Genomic DNA, 19,078 nt, shown 5'->3' with positions numbered 1-19,078 from the left:
TCTCCATATCTCAAAACAATTATCAAGTATCAAACTTCTCATAGTATTTAATGCACTTATATGAAAGTTTTTATTATAGCCATGTTGTTCTAAAGGACTCTCAAAATGATATAAGTGAAGCATGAGAGAACAATAGTTTCTATAAAACAATTCCACCACCGTGCTCTAAAAGATATAAGTGAAGCACTAGAGCAAAAACTATATAGCTCAAAAGATATAAGTGAAGCACATAGATTATTCTAATAAATTTCAAATCATGTGAGTCTCTCTCAAAAGGTGTGTACAACAAGGATGATTGTGGTAAAATAAATAGAAAAGACTCAAATCATACAAGACGCTCCAAGCAAAACACATATCATGTGGTGAATAAAAATATAGCTCCAAGTAAAGTTACCTTTAGACGAAGATGAAAGTGGGGATGCCTTCCGGGGCATCCCCAATATTAGGCTTCTTGGTGTCCTTGGAATTTACCTTCGGGTGCCATGGGCATCCCCGAGCTTAGGCTCTTGCCACTCCTTGTTCCATAATCCATCAAATCTTTACCCAAAACTTGAAAACTTCACAACACAAAACTCAAAATAGAAAATCTCATGAGCTCCGTTAGCGAAAGAAAACAAAATACCACTTCAAGGTACTGTAATGACCTCATTCTTTATTTATATTGGTTTTAAACCTACTGTATTCCAACTTCTCTATGGTTTATAAACTGTTTTACTAGCCATAGATTCATCAAAATAAGCAAACAACACAAGAAAAACAGAATCTGTCAAAAACAGAACAGTCTGTAGTAATATGTAGCTAACGCAAGTTCTGGAACACCAAAAATTCTAAAATAAATTTCTGGACGTGAGGAATTTATCTATTAAATCTGCAAAAATAATTAACTAAATAGCACTTTCCAAATAAAAATGGCAGCAATTCTCGTGAGCGCTAAAGTTTCTGTTTTGTACAGCAAGATCAAAAAGACTTTCCCCAAGTCTTCCCAACGGTTCTACTTGGCACAAACACTAATTAAACACAAAAAAACACAACCAAAACAGAGGCTAGATAAATTATTTATTACTAAACAGGAGCAAAAATCAAGGAATAAAAATAAAATTGGGTTGCCTCCCAACAAGCGCTATCGTTTAACGCCCCTAGCTAGGCATAAAAGCGAAGATAGATCTAGGTATTGCCATCTTTGGTAGGTAATTCTTCAATGAGACACCTATAATTCTTAAGAGTTTCTTCCTTTTTATTAAGTATTATCAAACTCCTAGGCACAAAATCAAGAAAATCATTTGTAGCAAACGGTTCATTAATGATAGCAAAAAGATTAGGATGAACACTTATTGATTTTAAATCCGCAGTTTCCTTACTAGAGGATTCACCCTTATTTTTAGGAACATAAACAAGGTTGGCAATTTTAGTAGGAGGATTTGGAGTATTTTTAATGGAAGAAAAAGTGTATCCCAAGTTGGTGATAATTCCCTCAAGTTTATCGATTCTAGTAGAATCTTGATCTATTCTTTCATTAACTATGGGTTCTTTTTCCTTAAAAACTTTCAAAGTAACTCCCACCTTAGATCCATATTGGGTAATTTGGTTGTGGATCTTTTTATCCAAATTCTCAATCAACTCTACAGTAGCAACTTTATTCTCAATAATTTCAAGCCTTTGCATCAAATGTTCGAAAGTTAACATAGTTCCATTAACCAAAAGAGGTGGTGGGCGAAACAAATCTATCACAGAATTATAAGAATCAAAATTATGGCTACCCCAGAAATTTCCTCCGGTAATGGTATCAGGAATATATCTATTCCAAGGGGTGATGCCTACATAAAAATTGCGAAGAAGAACGGAAGTAGATTGCTTCCTAGTAGATCTATTTTGAGCATTGCAAATTTTGTACCAAGCATCTTTTAGATTTCCCCCTCCCTTTGTTTAAAATTAAGAACTTCATTCTCGGGAGACAAAGGAGTAGATAAAGTACTAGCCATAACGACGAAGCAAGCAGAAAAGAGGCGAATAGGGAAGGAGAAGGGGAACGGAGAGAGAGAGGGCGAATAAAACGGCAAGGGTGAAGTGGGGAGAGGAAAATGAGAGGCAAATGGCAAATAATGTAATGCGAGGGATAAGAGTTTGTGATGGGTACTTGGTATATTTTGACTTGGTACTTGACTTGACTTGGCGCGAATCTCCACAGCAACGGCGTGAGAAATCCTTCTTGCTACCTCTTGAGCAATGCGTTGGTTTTCCCTTGAAGAGGAAAGGGTGATGCAGCAAAGTAGCGTAAGTATTTCCCTCAGTTTTTGAGAACCAAGGAATCAATCAAGTAGGAGATCACGCTCAAGTCCCACACACCTACACAAACAAATAAGAACCTCGCAACCAACGCGATAAAGGGGTTGTCAAGCCCTTCACGGTCACTTACGGGAGTGAGATCTAATAGATAGGATAAGATAATATTTTTGGTATTTTTATGATAAAAATGCAAAGTAAAATAAATGGCAAAGGAAATAACTAAGTATTGGAAGATTAATATGATGAAAGATAGACCCGGGGGCCATAGGTTTCACTAGTGGCTTCTCTCAAGAGCATAAGTATTACAGTGGGTAAATGAATTACTGTCGAGCAATTGATAGAATTGAGCATAGTTATGAGAATATCTAGGTATGATCATGTATATAGGCATCACGTCCGAGACAAGTAGACCGAAACGATTCTGCATCTACTACTATTACTCCACACATCGACCGCTATCCAGCATGCATCTAGAGTATTAAGTTCATAAGAACAGAGTAATGCTTTAAGGAAGATGCCATGATGTAGAGGGATAAACTCATGCAATATGATATAAACCCCATCTTTTTATCCTCGATGGCAACAATACAATACGCGTCGATTCCCTTTCTGTCACTGGGATCGAGCACCGCAAGATTGAACCCAAAGCTAAGCACTTCTCCCATTGCAAGAAAGATCACTCTTGTAGGCCAAACCAAACTGATAGTTTCAAGAGACTTGCAAAGATAAACCAATCATACATAAAAGAATTCAGAGGAGAATCAAATACTATTCATAGATAATCTGGATCATAAACCCACAATTCATCGGATCTCGACAAACACACCGCAAAACAAGATTACATCGAATAGATCTCCAAGAAAATCGAGGAGAACTTTGTATTGAGATCCAAAGAGAGAGAAGAAGCCATCTAGCTAATAACTATGGACCGTAGGTCTGAATTAAACTACTCACACATCACCGGAGAGGCCATGGAGTTGATGTAGCGGCCCTCCGTGATCAATGCCCCCTCCGGCGGAGCTCCGGAAAAGGCCCCGAGATGGGATCTCTCGAGTACAGAAGGTTGCAGCGGTGGAATTAGGTTTTCGTGGTGCTCCTAGATGTTTTGGGGGTACGTGGATATATATAGGAGTAAGAAGTACGTCGGTGGAGCAACGGAGGGCCCACGAGGGTGAAGGGCGTGCCCAGGGGGGTAGGCGCGCCCCCTGCCTCGTGCCTTCCTCCCTTGTTTCTTGACGGCCACTCCAAGTCTCCTGGATCACGTTTGTTGAGAAAATCACGTTCCCGAAGGTTCCATTCCGTTTGGACTCTGTTTGATATTCCTTTTCTTCGAAACCCTAAAATAGATAAAAAAAAACAGCAATTTGGGCTGGGCCTCTGGTCAGTAGGTTAGTCCCAAACAAGATATAAAAGTGTAAAATAAAGCCCATTAGCAATCAAAAATTATAGATACGTTGGAGACGTATCATGCCTTATATGCATCAGCTCCGAATCATGTCTTGGGTCAATAGTTGGGTTGACCGGTTCCTGTGCTTGCTATCCTACGTTCCGTTCTATCGGCTAGGGTAGTAAAGGGAGAACTACTGTGATTGTGCTACTGGTTCACCTGGTGACGCACCTCAGTAGAGAAAGCCGAAAACTGACTGTCATGATGCGGCGAGAGCTGGTCAACCACTCGATGACTTATCGGAGTCTCTAGCGATTCCTCCGTGTCACACGAAGGACCTCTTTTCCGGTCAATTATGTACACGCATCATACGAATAAGCCGCATACATACTAGGGGCTATGTCGTAGACCAACCATAAAACTCCTATGGCTAAGTGAAAGTGTTAACGCCCTATAGTCTGGTTGCCTGGTTCGCCGCATTGACACCTTCTTTACGGACCAAGACGTTGGGTCAAGAGTGATCATATGGTTTTTCGAACACCCCTGTACTTCCTACGAGGGGGTTGAAGCCGACGACTGGAAATCTTTTAGATTATATTAAAAAAGGCCGCACAGGAGGAACACAACCTTTCAAGCAAAATATACAAATAGATTCACTATAAAACTGTCTCATACAATTCTTATACACCTCACTCGAACATTATGTCTTTCGAGCATTGACCCTCTATCAAGCGGGCGGCTACTGGGACGTCTTTAAAATAATGCTCCGGTTCGTGGAGGTCCCTGCCCTTGGGCGGACTCTTCACCGCAACGTCGATGGCCTCCATATTTCCCCAGAATGTCTTGACTCGGGAAAAAGCCATCCGGGCACCCTTGATGCACAGTACTGCGTCAACAAGCCGCTGCACCAAGCCAAAGTAATTATTCGGAACATGCTCAGTTGGCCAAAACCGGATTATGACGTTCTTCATAGCAGCGCCGGATATCCTATGAAGCTCGACCCACTGAGACATCTGCTCATTCAACAACAGGGGGCACTTCGAGGCGCCAAACTGTGACCAAAAAAGCTTCTCCATTGCGTACCCCTATCGCGCCTGATAATACTGTGCTGCATCGAAGAACTCTTCGGCAATTCTAAAAACTCGTCCGGAGAACTCCACAATTGGTTTAGCTGAGCATAGTTTGGATCACCAAACTTAGCCTATAGCAAAAATGGCTTACCAGCCGCAATCTCCCCAGCTTGCCGGATCTCCTCACGGGCCGCTCTGGATTCAGACCACGCTTCTCTTGCTTCTCGTAAAGCCTTTTCAATTTTAGTGATTTTGGCTTCTTTCTCCTTCTCAAGGAGCTCACAGCGGCTGGCAGCACTTTTTAGCTCAAGCGCCATCATGGATATCTTCTCCTCGTCTTGACGTCGAGCAGCCCGTTTGGCTTCTTACTCAGCCGATGCCTTCTCGGCAGCCGTATTACTAGACCAAGTCGGCTCCTTGGCTCGGGCTAGATCAGCCTAAAGAATTTCAATGGCAGCAGCACCATCTGTAGCCAGGTACAGCTTTCAGCGTCATGCTTATATCACAAAAATGTATGTACAAAGACTGCTTGGAATACATACCTTGCGACTCGTCAAGACGCATATTGATCAACGTAATGTCATCCCCGGCCACATCAAGCTTCCGTTGCAGTTCGGCAATGTCCGCAGTCCGGGAAGTATCCAGGGGGAAGCAGCCTGTGTTCAAAGTTAATCAGTTTAGTCCTCCAAATTTCTTCTTGATCCTCCGTTCGTCTCCCATGGGAAGCCAACCGGAGTCTCAGGGGCTACTGTCTATACACGGGTGTTTTTTCTGAATAAAACACAATTGCACATGTTACATTACAAACCTCGAAGCCTCTCAGCAGGCTCGCAAAGGCCTCATTCAATCCGCTCTTTGCGGATAGGACCTTTTCAATCACCGTACCCATCAAGGTACGATGTCCCTCTGAAACAGACGCCTGCCGCAGCATGTTTGTCAAGATATCTAGCGCCTATGGGTCTCCGGAGGCAACCGAAGGAGTACGGCCACCCTTTGAAGGGATCCGTTTATTTGTATCCTGCTGCATTCCAGACTGTTCAGGGTCTTCATTGTTGTTCCCCGGACCCTGGGCCGCCGAAGTAACACCTTTGTATAGCATCTTTGTCATCCCTTGCACCACTTGTTGGTCGGGGGAGACCCTCCACGATGACACCTCAAGATCGTCTGCCCTATTGGACGGAGAGGCCGGTGGGGGCGTCTCGCTCTCCATCATCTCCGGGAGAAGGTCCCCCGAGGAGGAGGATTGTCGAAGGGGACTGCGCGTTGGGCTGCAAAAAATGTATATTTCAGGAATCATATGAAAAGAACGGGATATGTTTAGAACAGCCTTGTTCACTTACGATTGGGCCGGAGGCTCGTCCTCGTCATGAGATTGCGCTTCGACGTCCTCCTGGCCCGGGCCGCCTCCCATAGGCATCTTGCCTCGCTTAGGAGCCTGCTTCTCACAATCTTTGGAGGCGACCCTCTTCTTCTTGGGAGGGAAAGAGATATTGGCCCCCTTTACTTTTGTCTTCAAATGAGGGCATTTTTATTCCTCCAGACATAAAGTTTGAGGTCCCTTGGGAATAGAGGCCGTCCTTGGTCCCCTTGTCCTCCGCCTCGTCCTCCTTCTCCCGCATCCGGTATGGCGCTGGGGCCAGCATCCTGGTTAGGACAGGATTCGCTAGACCCTTGGGCAGAGGGGCCGAACATATAATCAGTTCCGCCTTCTTTATCCAGCCCTGAAAAAAGATAGCCTGCTCAGTGTCATATTACTGGATGCATGACCGCAAAGTATTCGAGAGCCAAGTGCTTACCGGGGTATCCGTACAATTACAGTTGAGGCCAGCGTCCTCAGCGTTATCCGGCCAATGTTTCCGCTTCCCAAAAAATAACCTCCACATCCCTTCATGTGTGGCACCGAAGAAGTGTTGGATGGTCTGTGGTCCTTCTGGATTAAAATCCCACAAGCGGCGAAGCCTGCGCTGGCAGGGCAGGGTTCGGCGGTCTAACATCACTTGAATCACACTAACGAGATTGATATCTCTCTCGAGGAGGGTTCGGATGCGGCTTTGTAAAGTCCGCACTTCATCAACCGATCCCCAGTCAAGCCCCTTTTTGACCCATGATGCAAGCTGTGATGGTGGGCCAGGACGGAAAGTGGGTGCATCAACCCACTTAGTACTGCGGGGCCCTGTAATGTAAAACCACTCCCGCTGCTAGTAATTGGAAGTCTCGGCAAAGGAACCTTTTGGCCAGGGAGTGTTGGCGTGCTGGCTGATTGTAGCACCGTCCCACTGCACCTGTTCCTCGTCGGCTATCTTCGGTTTCACACTAAAGGTCTTGAGCCATAAGCCGAAGTGTGGGGGGATTTGAAGGAAGGCCTCGCATGTAATGATAAACGCTGAGACATGGAGAATCGAGTCCGGGCAAGGTCATGAAAATCCAGTCCGTAATAAAACAATAGCCCTCGGACGAAGGGGTAAAGTGCAAACCCTAACCCCCGAAGGAAGTGGGGGATAAACACAACCCTCTCGCCGGATCTGGGGGTCAGAATAACTTGTCCTTGAGCAGGAAGCCAGTGGTGGATCTCTGCAGCCAGATATCTGGCTGCCCGAAGCTTGCATGCCTGCAGGTCGACTCTAGAGGATCCCCGGGTACCGAGCTCGAATTCGCCCTATAGTGAGTCGTATTACAATTCACTGGCCGTCGTTTTACAACGTCGGGGTTGGGAAGGCTGAAGAGAAGTTTGGCGTAAACAAGACGGCCCTTGGTTCCTTTATAAAGGCCTCCGGTATTGAACGCCTCCTCCTAAAGCCTAAGAACCATCCTATTCCTAAGGAATATTTCCCGCAGGATGGTTGGGTTATCCACGCCCGTATTGATGAAAATCCCGCAATAAGGGGGCACGATCCCTGCTTCGACAAGACGTGCCAGTAAAAACCACGCACCCAAAACGTGGAACATTGGGACAGGAAACGGTTCGAAATAAAGGCTGGGAGGGCGTGACGTCAGATTATTAAAGATTGTCAGCAGATCAGATTCATGAAAGTGCTATACCCTCTACAACTGTGCTTTGTAGATCCGGACACGTTCGTTTCGTCCAAAGACTATACGGGAGTTTGGAAGGAGGAACCCGCCTTGCAATGCCGAAGACAGCACTACACGCCGGATACCTTTTCATTGAACCCAGGTTCAAGGGCTACTGAGGGAGTCCTGGACTAAGGGGTCCTCGGGCGTCCGGCCTGTTATCTATGGGCCGGACTGATGGGCTGTGAAGATATGAAGACCGAAGAATGTACCCGTGTCCGGATGGGACTCTCCTTGGCATGGAAGGCAAGCTTGGCAAACAACTACGAAGATTCCATCTTGTGTAACCGACTCTATGTAACCCTAGATACCTCCGGTGTCTATATAAACCGGAGGATGTAGTCCGAACAGGATATACTCAATACCTTAGTCATACAGGCTAGACTTCTAGGGTTTAGCTATTACGATCTCGTGGTAGATCAACTCTTGTAACACTCATATTCATCTATATCAATCAAGAGGGCCCGAACCTGGGTAAACATTGTGTCCCATGTCTCCTATTACCATCAACCTTAGACGCACAGTTCGGGACCCCCTATCCGAGATCCGCCGGTTTTGACACCGACAGCGGCCCAACGCCAACCTGCCACACCTGACTGTGCCCAACGCCAACCTGCCGCGCTCGCCCTCCGCCTTCGCTGTGTCTGCAGGCGCCGACCTCATTAGCCTGCTGCGCTACCATGTACTCCTCGAGTACCTCTACCCGTCCGGCCTCGCCCGTCACCATGTCTTCCAAACCACCGGCCGCGCGCCCTCCGACCTTGGCGCCGTCGACCTCACGGCCGCGGCCACAGGCTTCCCCGTTGTCATTCGCTCCCCCCGCGCTGCCGACTCTAGGGTCGAATGCCACCGTCCTAAGCGCTGTCACCAAGGAGCCATACAACCTCAGTGTGCTCGCCGTGGGCGGCCTCATCGTGCCCTCCAGCTTCGATATCGCTCGAGAGCCGCCCGTCCCCCGTGGTCAACAACACCCCTGTCCTCACCGGCGCGTGCGACATCAACGTGGCTTCTACAAGGGCATTTTGGACATGACCATGCTCGAGGCCTCGGGTGTCGCAGAAAATGTGGCTTTATGTTGAAAGTGCGTCAGTCCCGCGGTGGGCACACCGGCTGACCCAAATGAAAAAACAGACACGGATGTCCGCTCGGCCTATCCAAACGGATAAAAAGCAGACAAAAGCAGCGTCCGTTTGGGTCACTACATTGAAGTTGCTCTGAAGGTATTAACATAGACTAGTGTCATATGCATGACGCTTGTGTAACTTATTCCCCACTATGGGCCAGTTCTTTTTCACGGCTTAAAAAATAAGCTACCTCTCCCCAGCTTAAAAAATAAGCCGCTCCTAAAATTTGTTAAGGCTTCTAGATTAGTAATGGCATAACTAGTTCAAAGTCCAGATGAATGAGGGAGGCGGCTTATGGAAAAGCTAGGAAGGAGCCAGCTTATTTTTTAAGCCGTCAAAAAAACTGGCCCTATGACTAGCCTACTACAACAATCTGCATGTTTGGCACAAAAATAAGGTCCAAGTGGCCCAATCAACCAGCAGACGCTCCCTACAGTATTCCTATTGAGAGCAACCAACCCGCAGCAAATCTGGTGCCAATAACAACGCTAATCCCTTCGCACCTTTGCTATGCCATCCTATCACCCTTCCCTTATCCTACTCAGTCTCTGGTGATGTGTACCCACTGCACCACTGTTGCAGTGGAGATGGTGGTGTTGCTGGGAGGGACGTGCTGGCGGCAAAGGCTAAACCGCTGGGTGTTGTTGCTAACAAGAAGAGGTGGTGGGACGTTCATCAAGGAGATGGAGTAGTGCATGTTTACCATGCCCACGAGACTGCTAGGAAGCTCATGCCATTGCAACCTCGGTTTTTGTGGGTACCGGAAATAACCAAATTGACAGATCTTCTCTTAGGGGGTCGTAAGCTAGGCGTCTTTGGGACGAGGGTACCAAAAACATAGGATTTACCCAGGTTCTGAAAAGATAAAACCCTACATCCTACGTGTGTTTATTGCGTTGGAATGTTTATAGATTACAAGTAATCTACCAAGAGATTGTATGAGGAGATGTGCTATATCGACTAGCCCTGCGTTGGCTTATATAAGATACCAGAGGCTTAGGATAACAAAAGTGGGCAGCTCCTAGTCGGCGCTGTAGGCGCCCGTTGGATAAGTGGCGCCTACAGCGACCAGGAGTGGGCCGCGGCCCAATTAAAACACCACCAGGCCATGATCATTCCGTCACCACAAAAAGGAAAACCTCTATTTGACACTTCATCTAGTTAACACATATTATATATATCTAGTGTAAATTAATTTAAAAAGAAAGTATAAATTCGAAACAGAATTCTATAAAAAATACCGAAAACATGTACGTATTTGAAAAACAAGGTTCACAGAAATTCAAAATAGTTCATCGCTTTTAAAAAAAGTTCATCAAATTTGAAAAATAGTTCATCATCTCGAGCAAAAGTTCACAGATTTTTTAAAAAGTTCATCTATTTTGAAAACAAATTCACAAAATTCGAAAAAGAGTTCATCGATTTTGCAAAAAATTCATTGACTTAAAAAAATAAGTTCATCAAATGTGAAAAAAGTTCATCGATTTAGGAAAGAAGTACATCAAATTTAAAAACAGTTCATCCATTTTTTTAAAGTTCATCGAAACTGAAAATAGTTCATGGATTTAAAAAAAAGTTTATCGAATTTGAAAAAAAAAAGTTCATTGACTTGAAAAAAATAGACAATTTTGAGAAAAAAAGTTCATCCATTTTAATAAAAGTTCACGAATTTGAAAGAAACCATCAAACCAGGAAAGAAGAAAAAGGGGAAAACAGAAACAGGAAAAAAACGAAAAAATGAAAAAGAGAAGAAGAAATAAGAAAAGTGGGAAGAAGAAGATATCACATCGGCATGTTGTCGCGGTGGTTCTTGCCACGTAGTTCTATCCATGAGGTCCCGCGTTCGATTCTCTTCACGCGCGTAGGTAGTTTTACTTTGTTTTTGTTTTTAAAAGAACAAAACAGAAAAACAGGGCGCGAGATGGGCCGGCCCGCGAGTAGCTGCTGCAGGCGCCGGTTAGCAAAAACAGTAGGAACCGGCGCCTGCAGCAGTCTTCTTGTTATTTGCTATCGGAGGCCCAAAGTGGCCCAATACGGAACCGACAAAGGGTCCTTAGCCCGGCCCGCCAAGCTGAGAGTAGACATGGTGAGAGGCCCTTAGTCAGAAAACCGTCAGTAGCTCCTACGCCGGTCTTCTAGTGTGGCTACACCTCGGGCCATCCGAGCTGCACGTCGTCTTCGGTCGCCGGGCTTGAAACTGGTTCATACAAATGTCTTCAATCACTGTTTTCACGCATTTGGCTGTAGATGTTGGGCTTCCTCTAAACTTATGCAAACCACCTTGATCTTGATTTGTCTATGAAGATAGCCAGCTTCGATGGGAAAATATTTTCCCGCCAAGCGGGCTTCCGCAAGCCAAATTTTTGTGAATTTTTTTATTGATGCAATTTATTCTCTACCGCACCCGCAAAAACACAAAAATAAAAAAAATATTCTCTACCAAGATTTAAAGCTAGTAACCCTCAAGGTGAATATTGGCCCAAAATCCAATAGCGAAAGTACTTAACAATGTTGTGTCCTATCGTTAGCAAGCTGCAACTCGGCAGGGAGGATGTCGGGCTATGGGTCGGTGAAATGCTGTCTTTGTATAAAAAACGTTAGTGCGAAGTTGGCCTCGAGACTCAAGTCACGCACAAGCAGTCGGCCAGAGGATTTAAACCTTCTTCGAGGAATCACTTAGAAAAAATGTGTATGTGTCGTAGCCCTCGTGACTCATGTCGGACGCACGTTGCCGACCTGAGGATCGAAATCCTCCTCGGAAACCCATATTGCACTTAAAAATTTCATGAGAAACGTCGATGCAATAGCCCCCGAAATTTAGGCTGGGCAACATGGACGGCCTAAAAGGATCGAATATCCTTGGGAATTGGCTTACTGTCTTTGAATAAACACGCATCCAGTAGCCCCCGAGACTTAGGTTGGGCAACATGGACAACGCAAGAATTAAATCTTCTAGGAAACTGCCTCAACCGAGTAGCATCGTTTGGGCATAAATATCCCCCAAGCCGGTTCTGCAGGATCCATTGATCAACCTTCCATATGGGGGCCTGGAAAATAATTTAGTCAACCAGCGGCATGGGAGCCATAGCCCCCAGGCAGGTTTTGAGGGATCAGTCGATCAACTTGCCATATGTCGGTCAGAACTATGGCCCTGTTTGGATCCCTAAGTTAGAGTTAGTTTTAGTTAGTTGGGGTTCAAATAACCCAAAAGTATGCAAACATGATGGGTTAGTTTGGGTTAGTTGGATCTAACCCACCCAAAAAACTAGCCCACACTAGAGGAGCTTATTTGGGTTAGTTCTCCTGGGCTTACTAGAAAAAATAGTAAAAAAAGTTACCCCTCCCATCCAAACAGGGTCCAAAGTGGTCAAATGATTGAGAAAGAATATTTATTATCAATCTAGCCCTAGCATCCAAACAGCTCTTTGTTAGAGTTAGTTCAGGGTTAGTTCAAGGTTAGAATCTAACTCTAACTTCTAACTGAGTTAGAGTATCCAAACAGGGCCTATGATTATGTCGACCAGCCGTGAGGGCGCAATAGTCCCCAGGCTGGTTCAACGGGATCCGTCGATCAACTTGCAAGACACCGACCTTGAATATGCCTAGGACGAGTAGCGGGGAGGGTGAATAGCCCCTAGGTCGATTATGTGGGATACATTGATCAACCTGCCAGATATCGTGGTGGATGTGGTGGGCTGACGTGACTAAACAAGTCGGTGTTGCGAGGCGAAGCCCCGGGATGGAACCCCGGGCCAGTCGATGTGACAAAGCAGGTCACTGAAGTACCGCTCAAACCCCAGGTAAGCCGACGTGACGGAGCAGGTCAGTGAAGTGATGCTGGAACCCCTTGCCAGCCAACATGACGGAGCAGGTCGACGAAGTGCTACTGGAACCCTAGGCTAGCCGGCGCGACGAAGTAGGTCGACGAAGTGAAGCTGGAACCCAAGCCAGCCAACGTGACGGAGTAGGTCGACCAAGTGATGGTGTAACCATGGGCCAGCCAATGTGACGAAGTAGGTTGGCAAAGTGACGCTAGAACCTCGAGTAAGCCGACATGATGGAGCAAGTTGGCCTGGAGGAGCGAGGAGGTTGACTCGACCAGGTGATGATGTAGCATGGTTGCCATGAATTCGATGATTCAACAGTGCGGCAATGCTAACGCATGTCGGCTTGCTGAGGTGATGAGTCAACTTGGCAGACGTCGGCCCGTGCATGTTAGAATCCGCGGAGCAACGAGATCGGCCTGGTGCCATACCAGCGCGATGATGAAGAGCAAATCAGAAAAAGGCTTCAAATTTTGCACGCATGTGTTTGAGAACATAACACAATACCTGACAAAAAATCTTCTCATGTAGAGGTCGTTTGATAGTCTGTTTTTGAAGAAATATGAACTCATCTCCGATTCGTTTTGAAGCGGAAAATAGATTCACAAATCGACACATCTTTTGGAGGTTTTCCAGAGTTTGCACCATCGGATTGAGGTGAAATATTTAGGGTTGTAGTCATGACAATTTGGCATGATCTTAACAGTCGAATCTTCCAATGGGGGCTGGATTTAACCGCTAGCCGTCTCCTCCCAAAATTCCGTGGAAATTGCTGGAGATCGCAATGTTGGTTCGCCATGAAATTTTATAGGGTTGTTCTAAACTCATGTTTGCACAATCCCATCAAGTGGATCAGTGAAACGGTGTTCGAAAAGGCGGGCCGACGCAAACAAATCTGTTGTTCATGTATTTCTAGACGGCCACACGAGAACAATGTTGATGTTGAGCTCCCGAGCTAGATGGAAGAAATTCTCCATGATCCCCATTGAGATTAAATTGATGTTGATGAAGACACTCGTCAAATCTTTGATGATCCAAGCTGGGACATAGTTCTTGCCTTGACCGATGTGGCCAGTCGAGTCGGCGATGAATGTGCCATCGCCATAGGTGAAGATTTGCTCCAGCACGTAGAGCGTGCCAGAGCCGATCTGAACTCCCATCGAGCCGTGACGTCCACCTAGTAGGATCTATATAGGCCACCACTGTCAGAGCTAAATCCGGCAAATCTCCTGGTAGGGAATCCTAAGATAAGCGTTTTGGGACAATGGTAACAGGGACACATGATTTATCCAGGTTCAGGCTCTCCGAGAAGATAAAACCCTACATCATGCTTGTGTTTTATTGTGTTGGGATTGTGTACATAGTAAAGGTAAACTATTACGAGATTATATAACAAGATGCGTTCTATCGAGTGGCCCTGCTTCAGCTTGTATAAGATAGCGTAGGCCTAGCGCCATAAATGCACTCTTTTTGAAACTTACCAACAGATAAGAGCACACGTCTGAACTCAAAGACCATGACTCTAGGGAGGTTCATGCATGACACGAATATCGTCATCAAGGCTAGCTCACGCACGAAACGAGAGCAGGGATTTCTCCTAGAACATACACCCACAAAACCAACTAGAAAGTTTGCACCATGAGTTGTTGCACTAACCGCCTGATACCTAGAGGGTCCTTCAGCAACAGAGGAGGGGTGAGCATCGTTGGATGGTCACCACATCCACACACTAGTTGCACTACCGACTAGGATGCGGTTGGCCGTAATGACACACCAGTTAGAGGCCTAAATGCCATACGATGTATCAACCCCAGGGGACCTCAGTGCCAGAAAGGGGCGGACAGAAAACACACGGCGCACCCTAGGCAACCACACAACCACATATGGACGGGGGTCATCAACATTGGAAGGAACCAGGGGGCGGACCACGGACAGCTACCAGACATAGCATCTTGTAGGGGTCGTCCGTTGTTCAGGACGACCATCGAGCCGGCAAAGAGAGGACCAAATCTGGGACGAGTCTGTAATGGGCGAGAATGGTAGGGGGTCTAAGTGGCAAAGGAGGGGATTGTGAGTGCCTAGTGAAGAAGCGTGTGAAGGGAGTTACTGGCAGAGACGCCCTATCGTCGTAGTCTATCGCGGATCGGCCTTCTTCAGCAACGATGTGAGGGCTTTGAATGGCGAACCAGAGGCTTTTGGGTGGCCGACTGGCAGCGCCTCCGCTGTGCGAGTGAGCGAGAGCGACCCCGGGGGCAGCAAGGGTCTTCTGGTCTCACCACCGAATGCCCAAGTGGTGCACTAAGTACCTTGCAAGTTAGTATATTTTCATCATCGCGTTCAGTGGCGGAGCCAGAACTTTTCTTGAGCCTGGGCAAATTAAGCCTAAGTGTATAATCTACAAACAAAATTCGGGTATTCGTGTACACAACACATAATATAGCACCAAACTTTTGTAGCAGAAATTCACATTAATAATCAAGTGAAAACATAAACATAATAGTCACACAAAAATGTAATTTTGAAGTGAACTAATATATATATATATATATAATATTTATATCCATTTCATAGACCAGATAAAGTTGAGACTTGACAACAGAAGATATATAACCAACTTTGCATAGAGGCAAACTGGCCATATTGCCAGCAAAAGTAAAGCTATCCATACCAGATGTCGCCGCATGTCATTGTGCAGTTTTCTTCCACCACATTCAAAGGCATCTTTCACTTGTTTATTTTTGCCAAAAGAAAGATACATAACCTGCCTTGCTTAGAGGGAAACTCGCCATGGCCAAATTCATAGAAGGCACTACAAGATAAAGAATGATTACTAAAAGAAATTTGGTTGTGAGATGTGAATATATTACAATGGAATGCTTGCGATAATAGTGATGGTCAGATGGAATATACTGACAATGTGCTAAAGAAAATCACGAGGCAAATGCCCTTTCTGAGACTTCATTGCAGTAAATGTTCGAATATTAATTATCTTTATCATCAACTAACTTGAAAAACTCCCGCTCGGTGTAACATTTGAATCATTCTCTCGCTACGCAGTTTATTCAGTTTGAAGGTAAGAAATACTACATGAATTCCACGGTCTGCAAGCTGCCCTCTTCTTATATACCTAGATTTTGTAGTTTCAGCAGCCAAAAATAAATAAATTCTCTAGTCATGAATTCATGATCATCCCCAATGATTTTTTCCCTACATTTAAGCCCTAACCCCTAAGCCCGACCTTGAACTCTCACACCATTAGTTTCTTATTACACACCATAGCCTGCATATGTATATTAGACGGGTGTGTATGTATTTCGATCCATACCTCTCATCAATCCCTACTTCCCTAACCCATACTAATTATTCAGACTTCAGAGATGAGGGATCCCTAGCCCTAATTTCGATAGAGATTTCTTATCGACAAAAGCCGAAGCCGGATGAGAGGAAGGAGAGCCGGACGAGAAGACTGCTTGGGAGCCTAGCATCGCTCGCCGCCGGCCCTGCGTCTTGCCGTCTAGGGCTCAGCCTCAGGGCCAGCCGCCAGGGCCCCTTTGTCGCCCAGTCCCTGCGCTCGCGTGTGAGAAACGAAGGGACAGCCTGACAGGAGAGTTGGAGCGATCGAACCGTCCATCGTAGGTATTCCCGGCGTTGTTTCTTTTTTTCCTGCCTGGACTGCAGACTGCAGTACTGCTCGTTTGTTGGGCTGTGAACCGGTGAGAAAAGAAGGCCCAATGGTTTTGCCCAGGTAAAGCAAGTTATCAATCAATTTAAGCCCTCTGTATAATCTGTCGATCATTGCTGTTGCGAGCCAACGAGCCCGGGCAAGTGCCCAGGGTGGCTGGGCGGTGGCGTCGCCATTAATCGCGTTTCGAAAAATCTCAAACCCTACCTCCAGTTGCTAGTTACCTCCGTATATCCCAACCCCTCATCGCTCCGCCCCCGGCTGCCATGCGGATCCGCAGGTCCGCCTCCCGCCTGCTGGGCGGCGCAGCCGCACGCTACCTTCGCCCCCGCCCCGGCCCCCTTTGACCCACCTCGATTCAAGCTGTCCCCGCCGCCGCCGGCGACGGACCAAGCCCACGAATCCAGCGCCGGGCTGGTGGCGCCCGAGGCCTCCTCCTGCGGGCAGCCTTGCTGCGAGCTCAACAGGTCGCCATGGGAACTCATGGCTGAGATCGACCTCTCGGATCCCGAGGTAATTTCGCCCCACTCGCTCCTTCTCACTTTCCTGCCTTCCCGCTACTTTCTTGGTGCTTGCCGTATGTATGTGTGTGTCGAAGATTTGCGCGCCGCCGCTTGTTTCTGTGCAGCACCCAGCGTGTTTCCCCTAGCTTTCCTCTGCCGGGTGCGTTACCAAGTAAATGGTGTTGCGTCAAGGTCCTATAATTACCACGCGCAATCTCGCTGTAATATGTGGCTGGTAGGTGGCCACGCTGGCGTGGCAATGGCAGCAAGGTCGGCCATGGATCTTGCCCAAGGTTTTAGATTAGGAATGGAGATTTTTTTTCTTGTGGGGCGGCGAGATATGCTTGGTTACCGCGGTTACTAGTATTACCAGGAAAATTTCAGATGCAATTTAAAATCAAATTGAGTTCAATTTTTTTACCTAGATATAGGTACATATTGAACATGAATTTAACCAAAATAATCTGCAATCCTACATGGGGTATGTTATCTGGCGAATGTCAGCTGGGAAGGGGGTGACAAGCGAACATTTTTGTGTGGCTAGTTTACGTGGTGGGAGATGGCAAATCCTGCCTTTTTTGCCGCATTTTTTCCCTTCTTCCCATAAGTTGTCACATGTTTCGGAAGAAATTGTCATCCTCCCAGCGAATGTTTGCGTGCTATTGGGTTCCTTTCTACATATGATAGTACTCCCTCCATCCGAAAATACTTGTCGGAGAAATGGATGTATCTAGACGTATTTTAGTTCTAGATACATTCATTTGTATCCATTTCACCAACAAGTATTCCGAACGCACGGAGTACTTGACTATACCCCATTTCAGTTCATTATACTACTAGTGCTAGCTCTTTTTATCCATTGAGAAGTATTTTCCAAATTACCATCTCATTCAGGTGGAGGAACGCTTCGAGAAGACTTACTTCAAAACTATCTGTTGAGCTAGTTGGCTCTTCCCATCCAGCATCAGCATGCCCATTGGCTCCATCAAGGAGAAGACGACTGTAGATATGGTCGATGGGGACATCAACATGGCTGTGAAAGCGATGGAGGGGAAGGAGAATGAGAGTAAGTCAAAGACGAATAAGGGGATCAAAGTGAAGAAGGGAGTGAGGACATGCAAGAAGAGGGATGGCAAAAAGCCACAAAAGAAGAGGCCCATCATTGACATGGGTGAGGCGTTCTACTACTACGACGGGTTTGACCCCTCACGCAGCTCCAAGAGGCATCGCAGATCAAGCGGTGGCAATAGTGTGCTGGAATAACCTCAACTACCCATTGAACAACAGAAAGATGAGGCATGCACCCAAACACAATTTGATTTTAGTGCAAGCCAAGCTAATGTAACTGACCATCAGGCTCTGCCGACATCAACACAGGTCGAGAAGCCTAGGCTCAATGGGAGCAATTCCAACATTGTCAGCTGCGATGAGGAGAGCAGCAACGACGACACACTTGGTTGCAATGGCAAACAACTGCACAACATTATCACGATGAAGAGCCCGTTCAAGACGAGGTGGAGGAAGCCTGTTAAAGCCTGATCGCTCAAGTCGCTGATGTAATTCCGTGGCTCAAGAGAAGCTTGGTATTACCAAGCTTGGATTGATCGGCTTTATCTAGTCAGCTCAGCATAGCGTGCTCCAGTTTTGGAGCTGAGATACCAATCAATATACAAATTGTACTATATTTTTTGGTCCATTGTCTTTTAACTGTGGTGTGGTGTTGAAATTTCTGATAAAGAATTTTCCGTTATTAATGTGGTGAGGGAACCGGAGAAATCTAAAGCAAATTTAGCTGATAAGTGTGATGATTATGAGAGACAACAAGATAATGTGTTTCTGATTACTAATGAAGCTATAGATAGACCACCTCTTAATACGGTCGGGATGAATAAAAATAGAAGATGATAATTTTACTAATATCAAACCAACAAAAAAATATAGAAATAAGAGTGAATATGGTTAATTTGAAACATATATTGCTAGAAGTAAAGAAAAGTTTGAGTAATGTTTCAGGTGCTAACCTGTGGCCCAGGGTAGACCTGACAGAAAAACTCACACACCCCATGCAGAAAAAAAATGATTGGCATTTTATGGAATTTTAGAGGGATGGGGAGGAAAGAAATATCAACATGTTTA

The sequence above is a fragment of the Triticum urartu genome, chromosome 4, assembly GCF_003073215.2.
Source record: "Triticum urartu cultivar G1812 chromosome 4, Tu2.1, whole genome shotgun sequence".
Lineage (NCBI taxonomy): Eukaryota > Viridiplantae > Streptophyta > Magnoliopsida > Poales > Poaceae > Triticum > Triticum urartu.
This window is presented reverse-complemented; position numbering follows the sequence as displayed.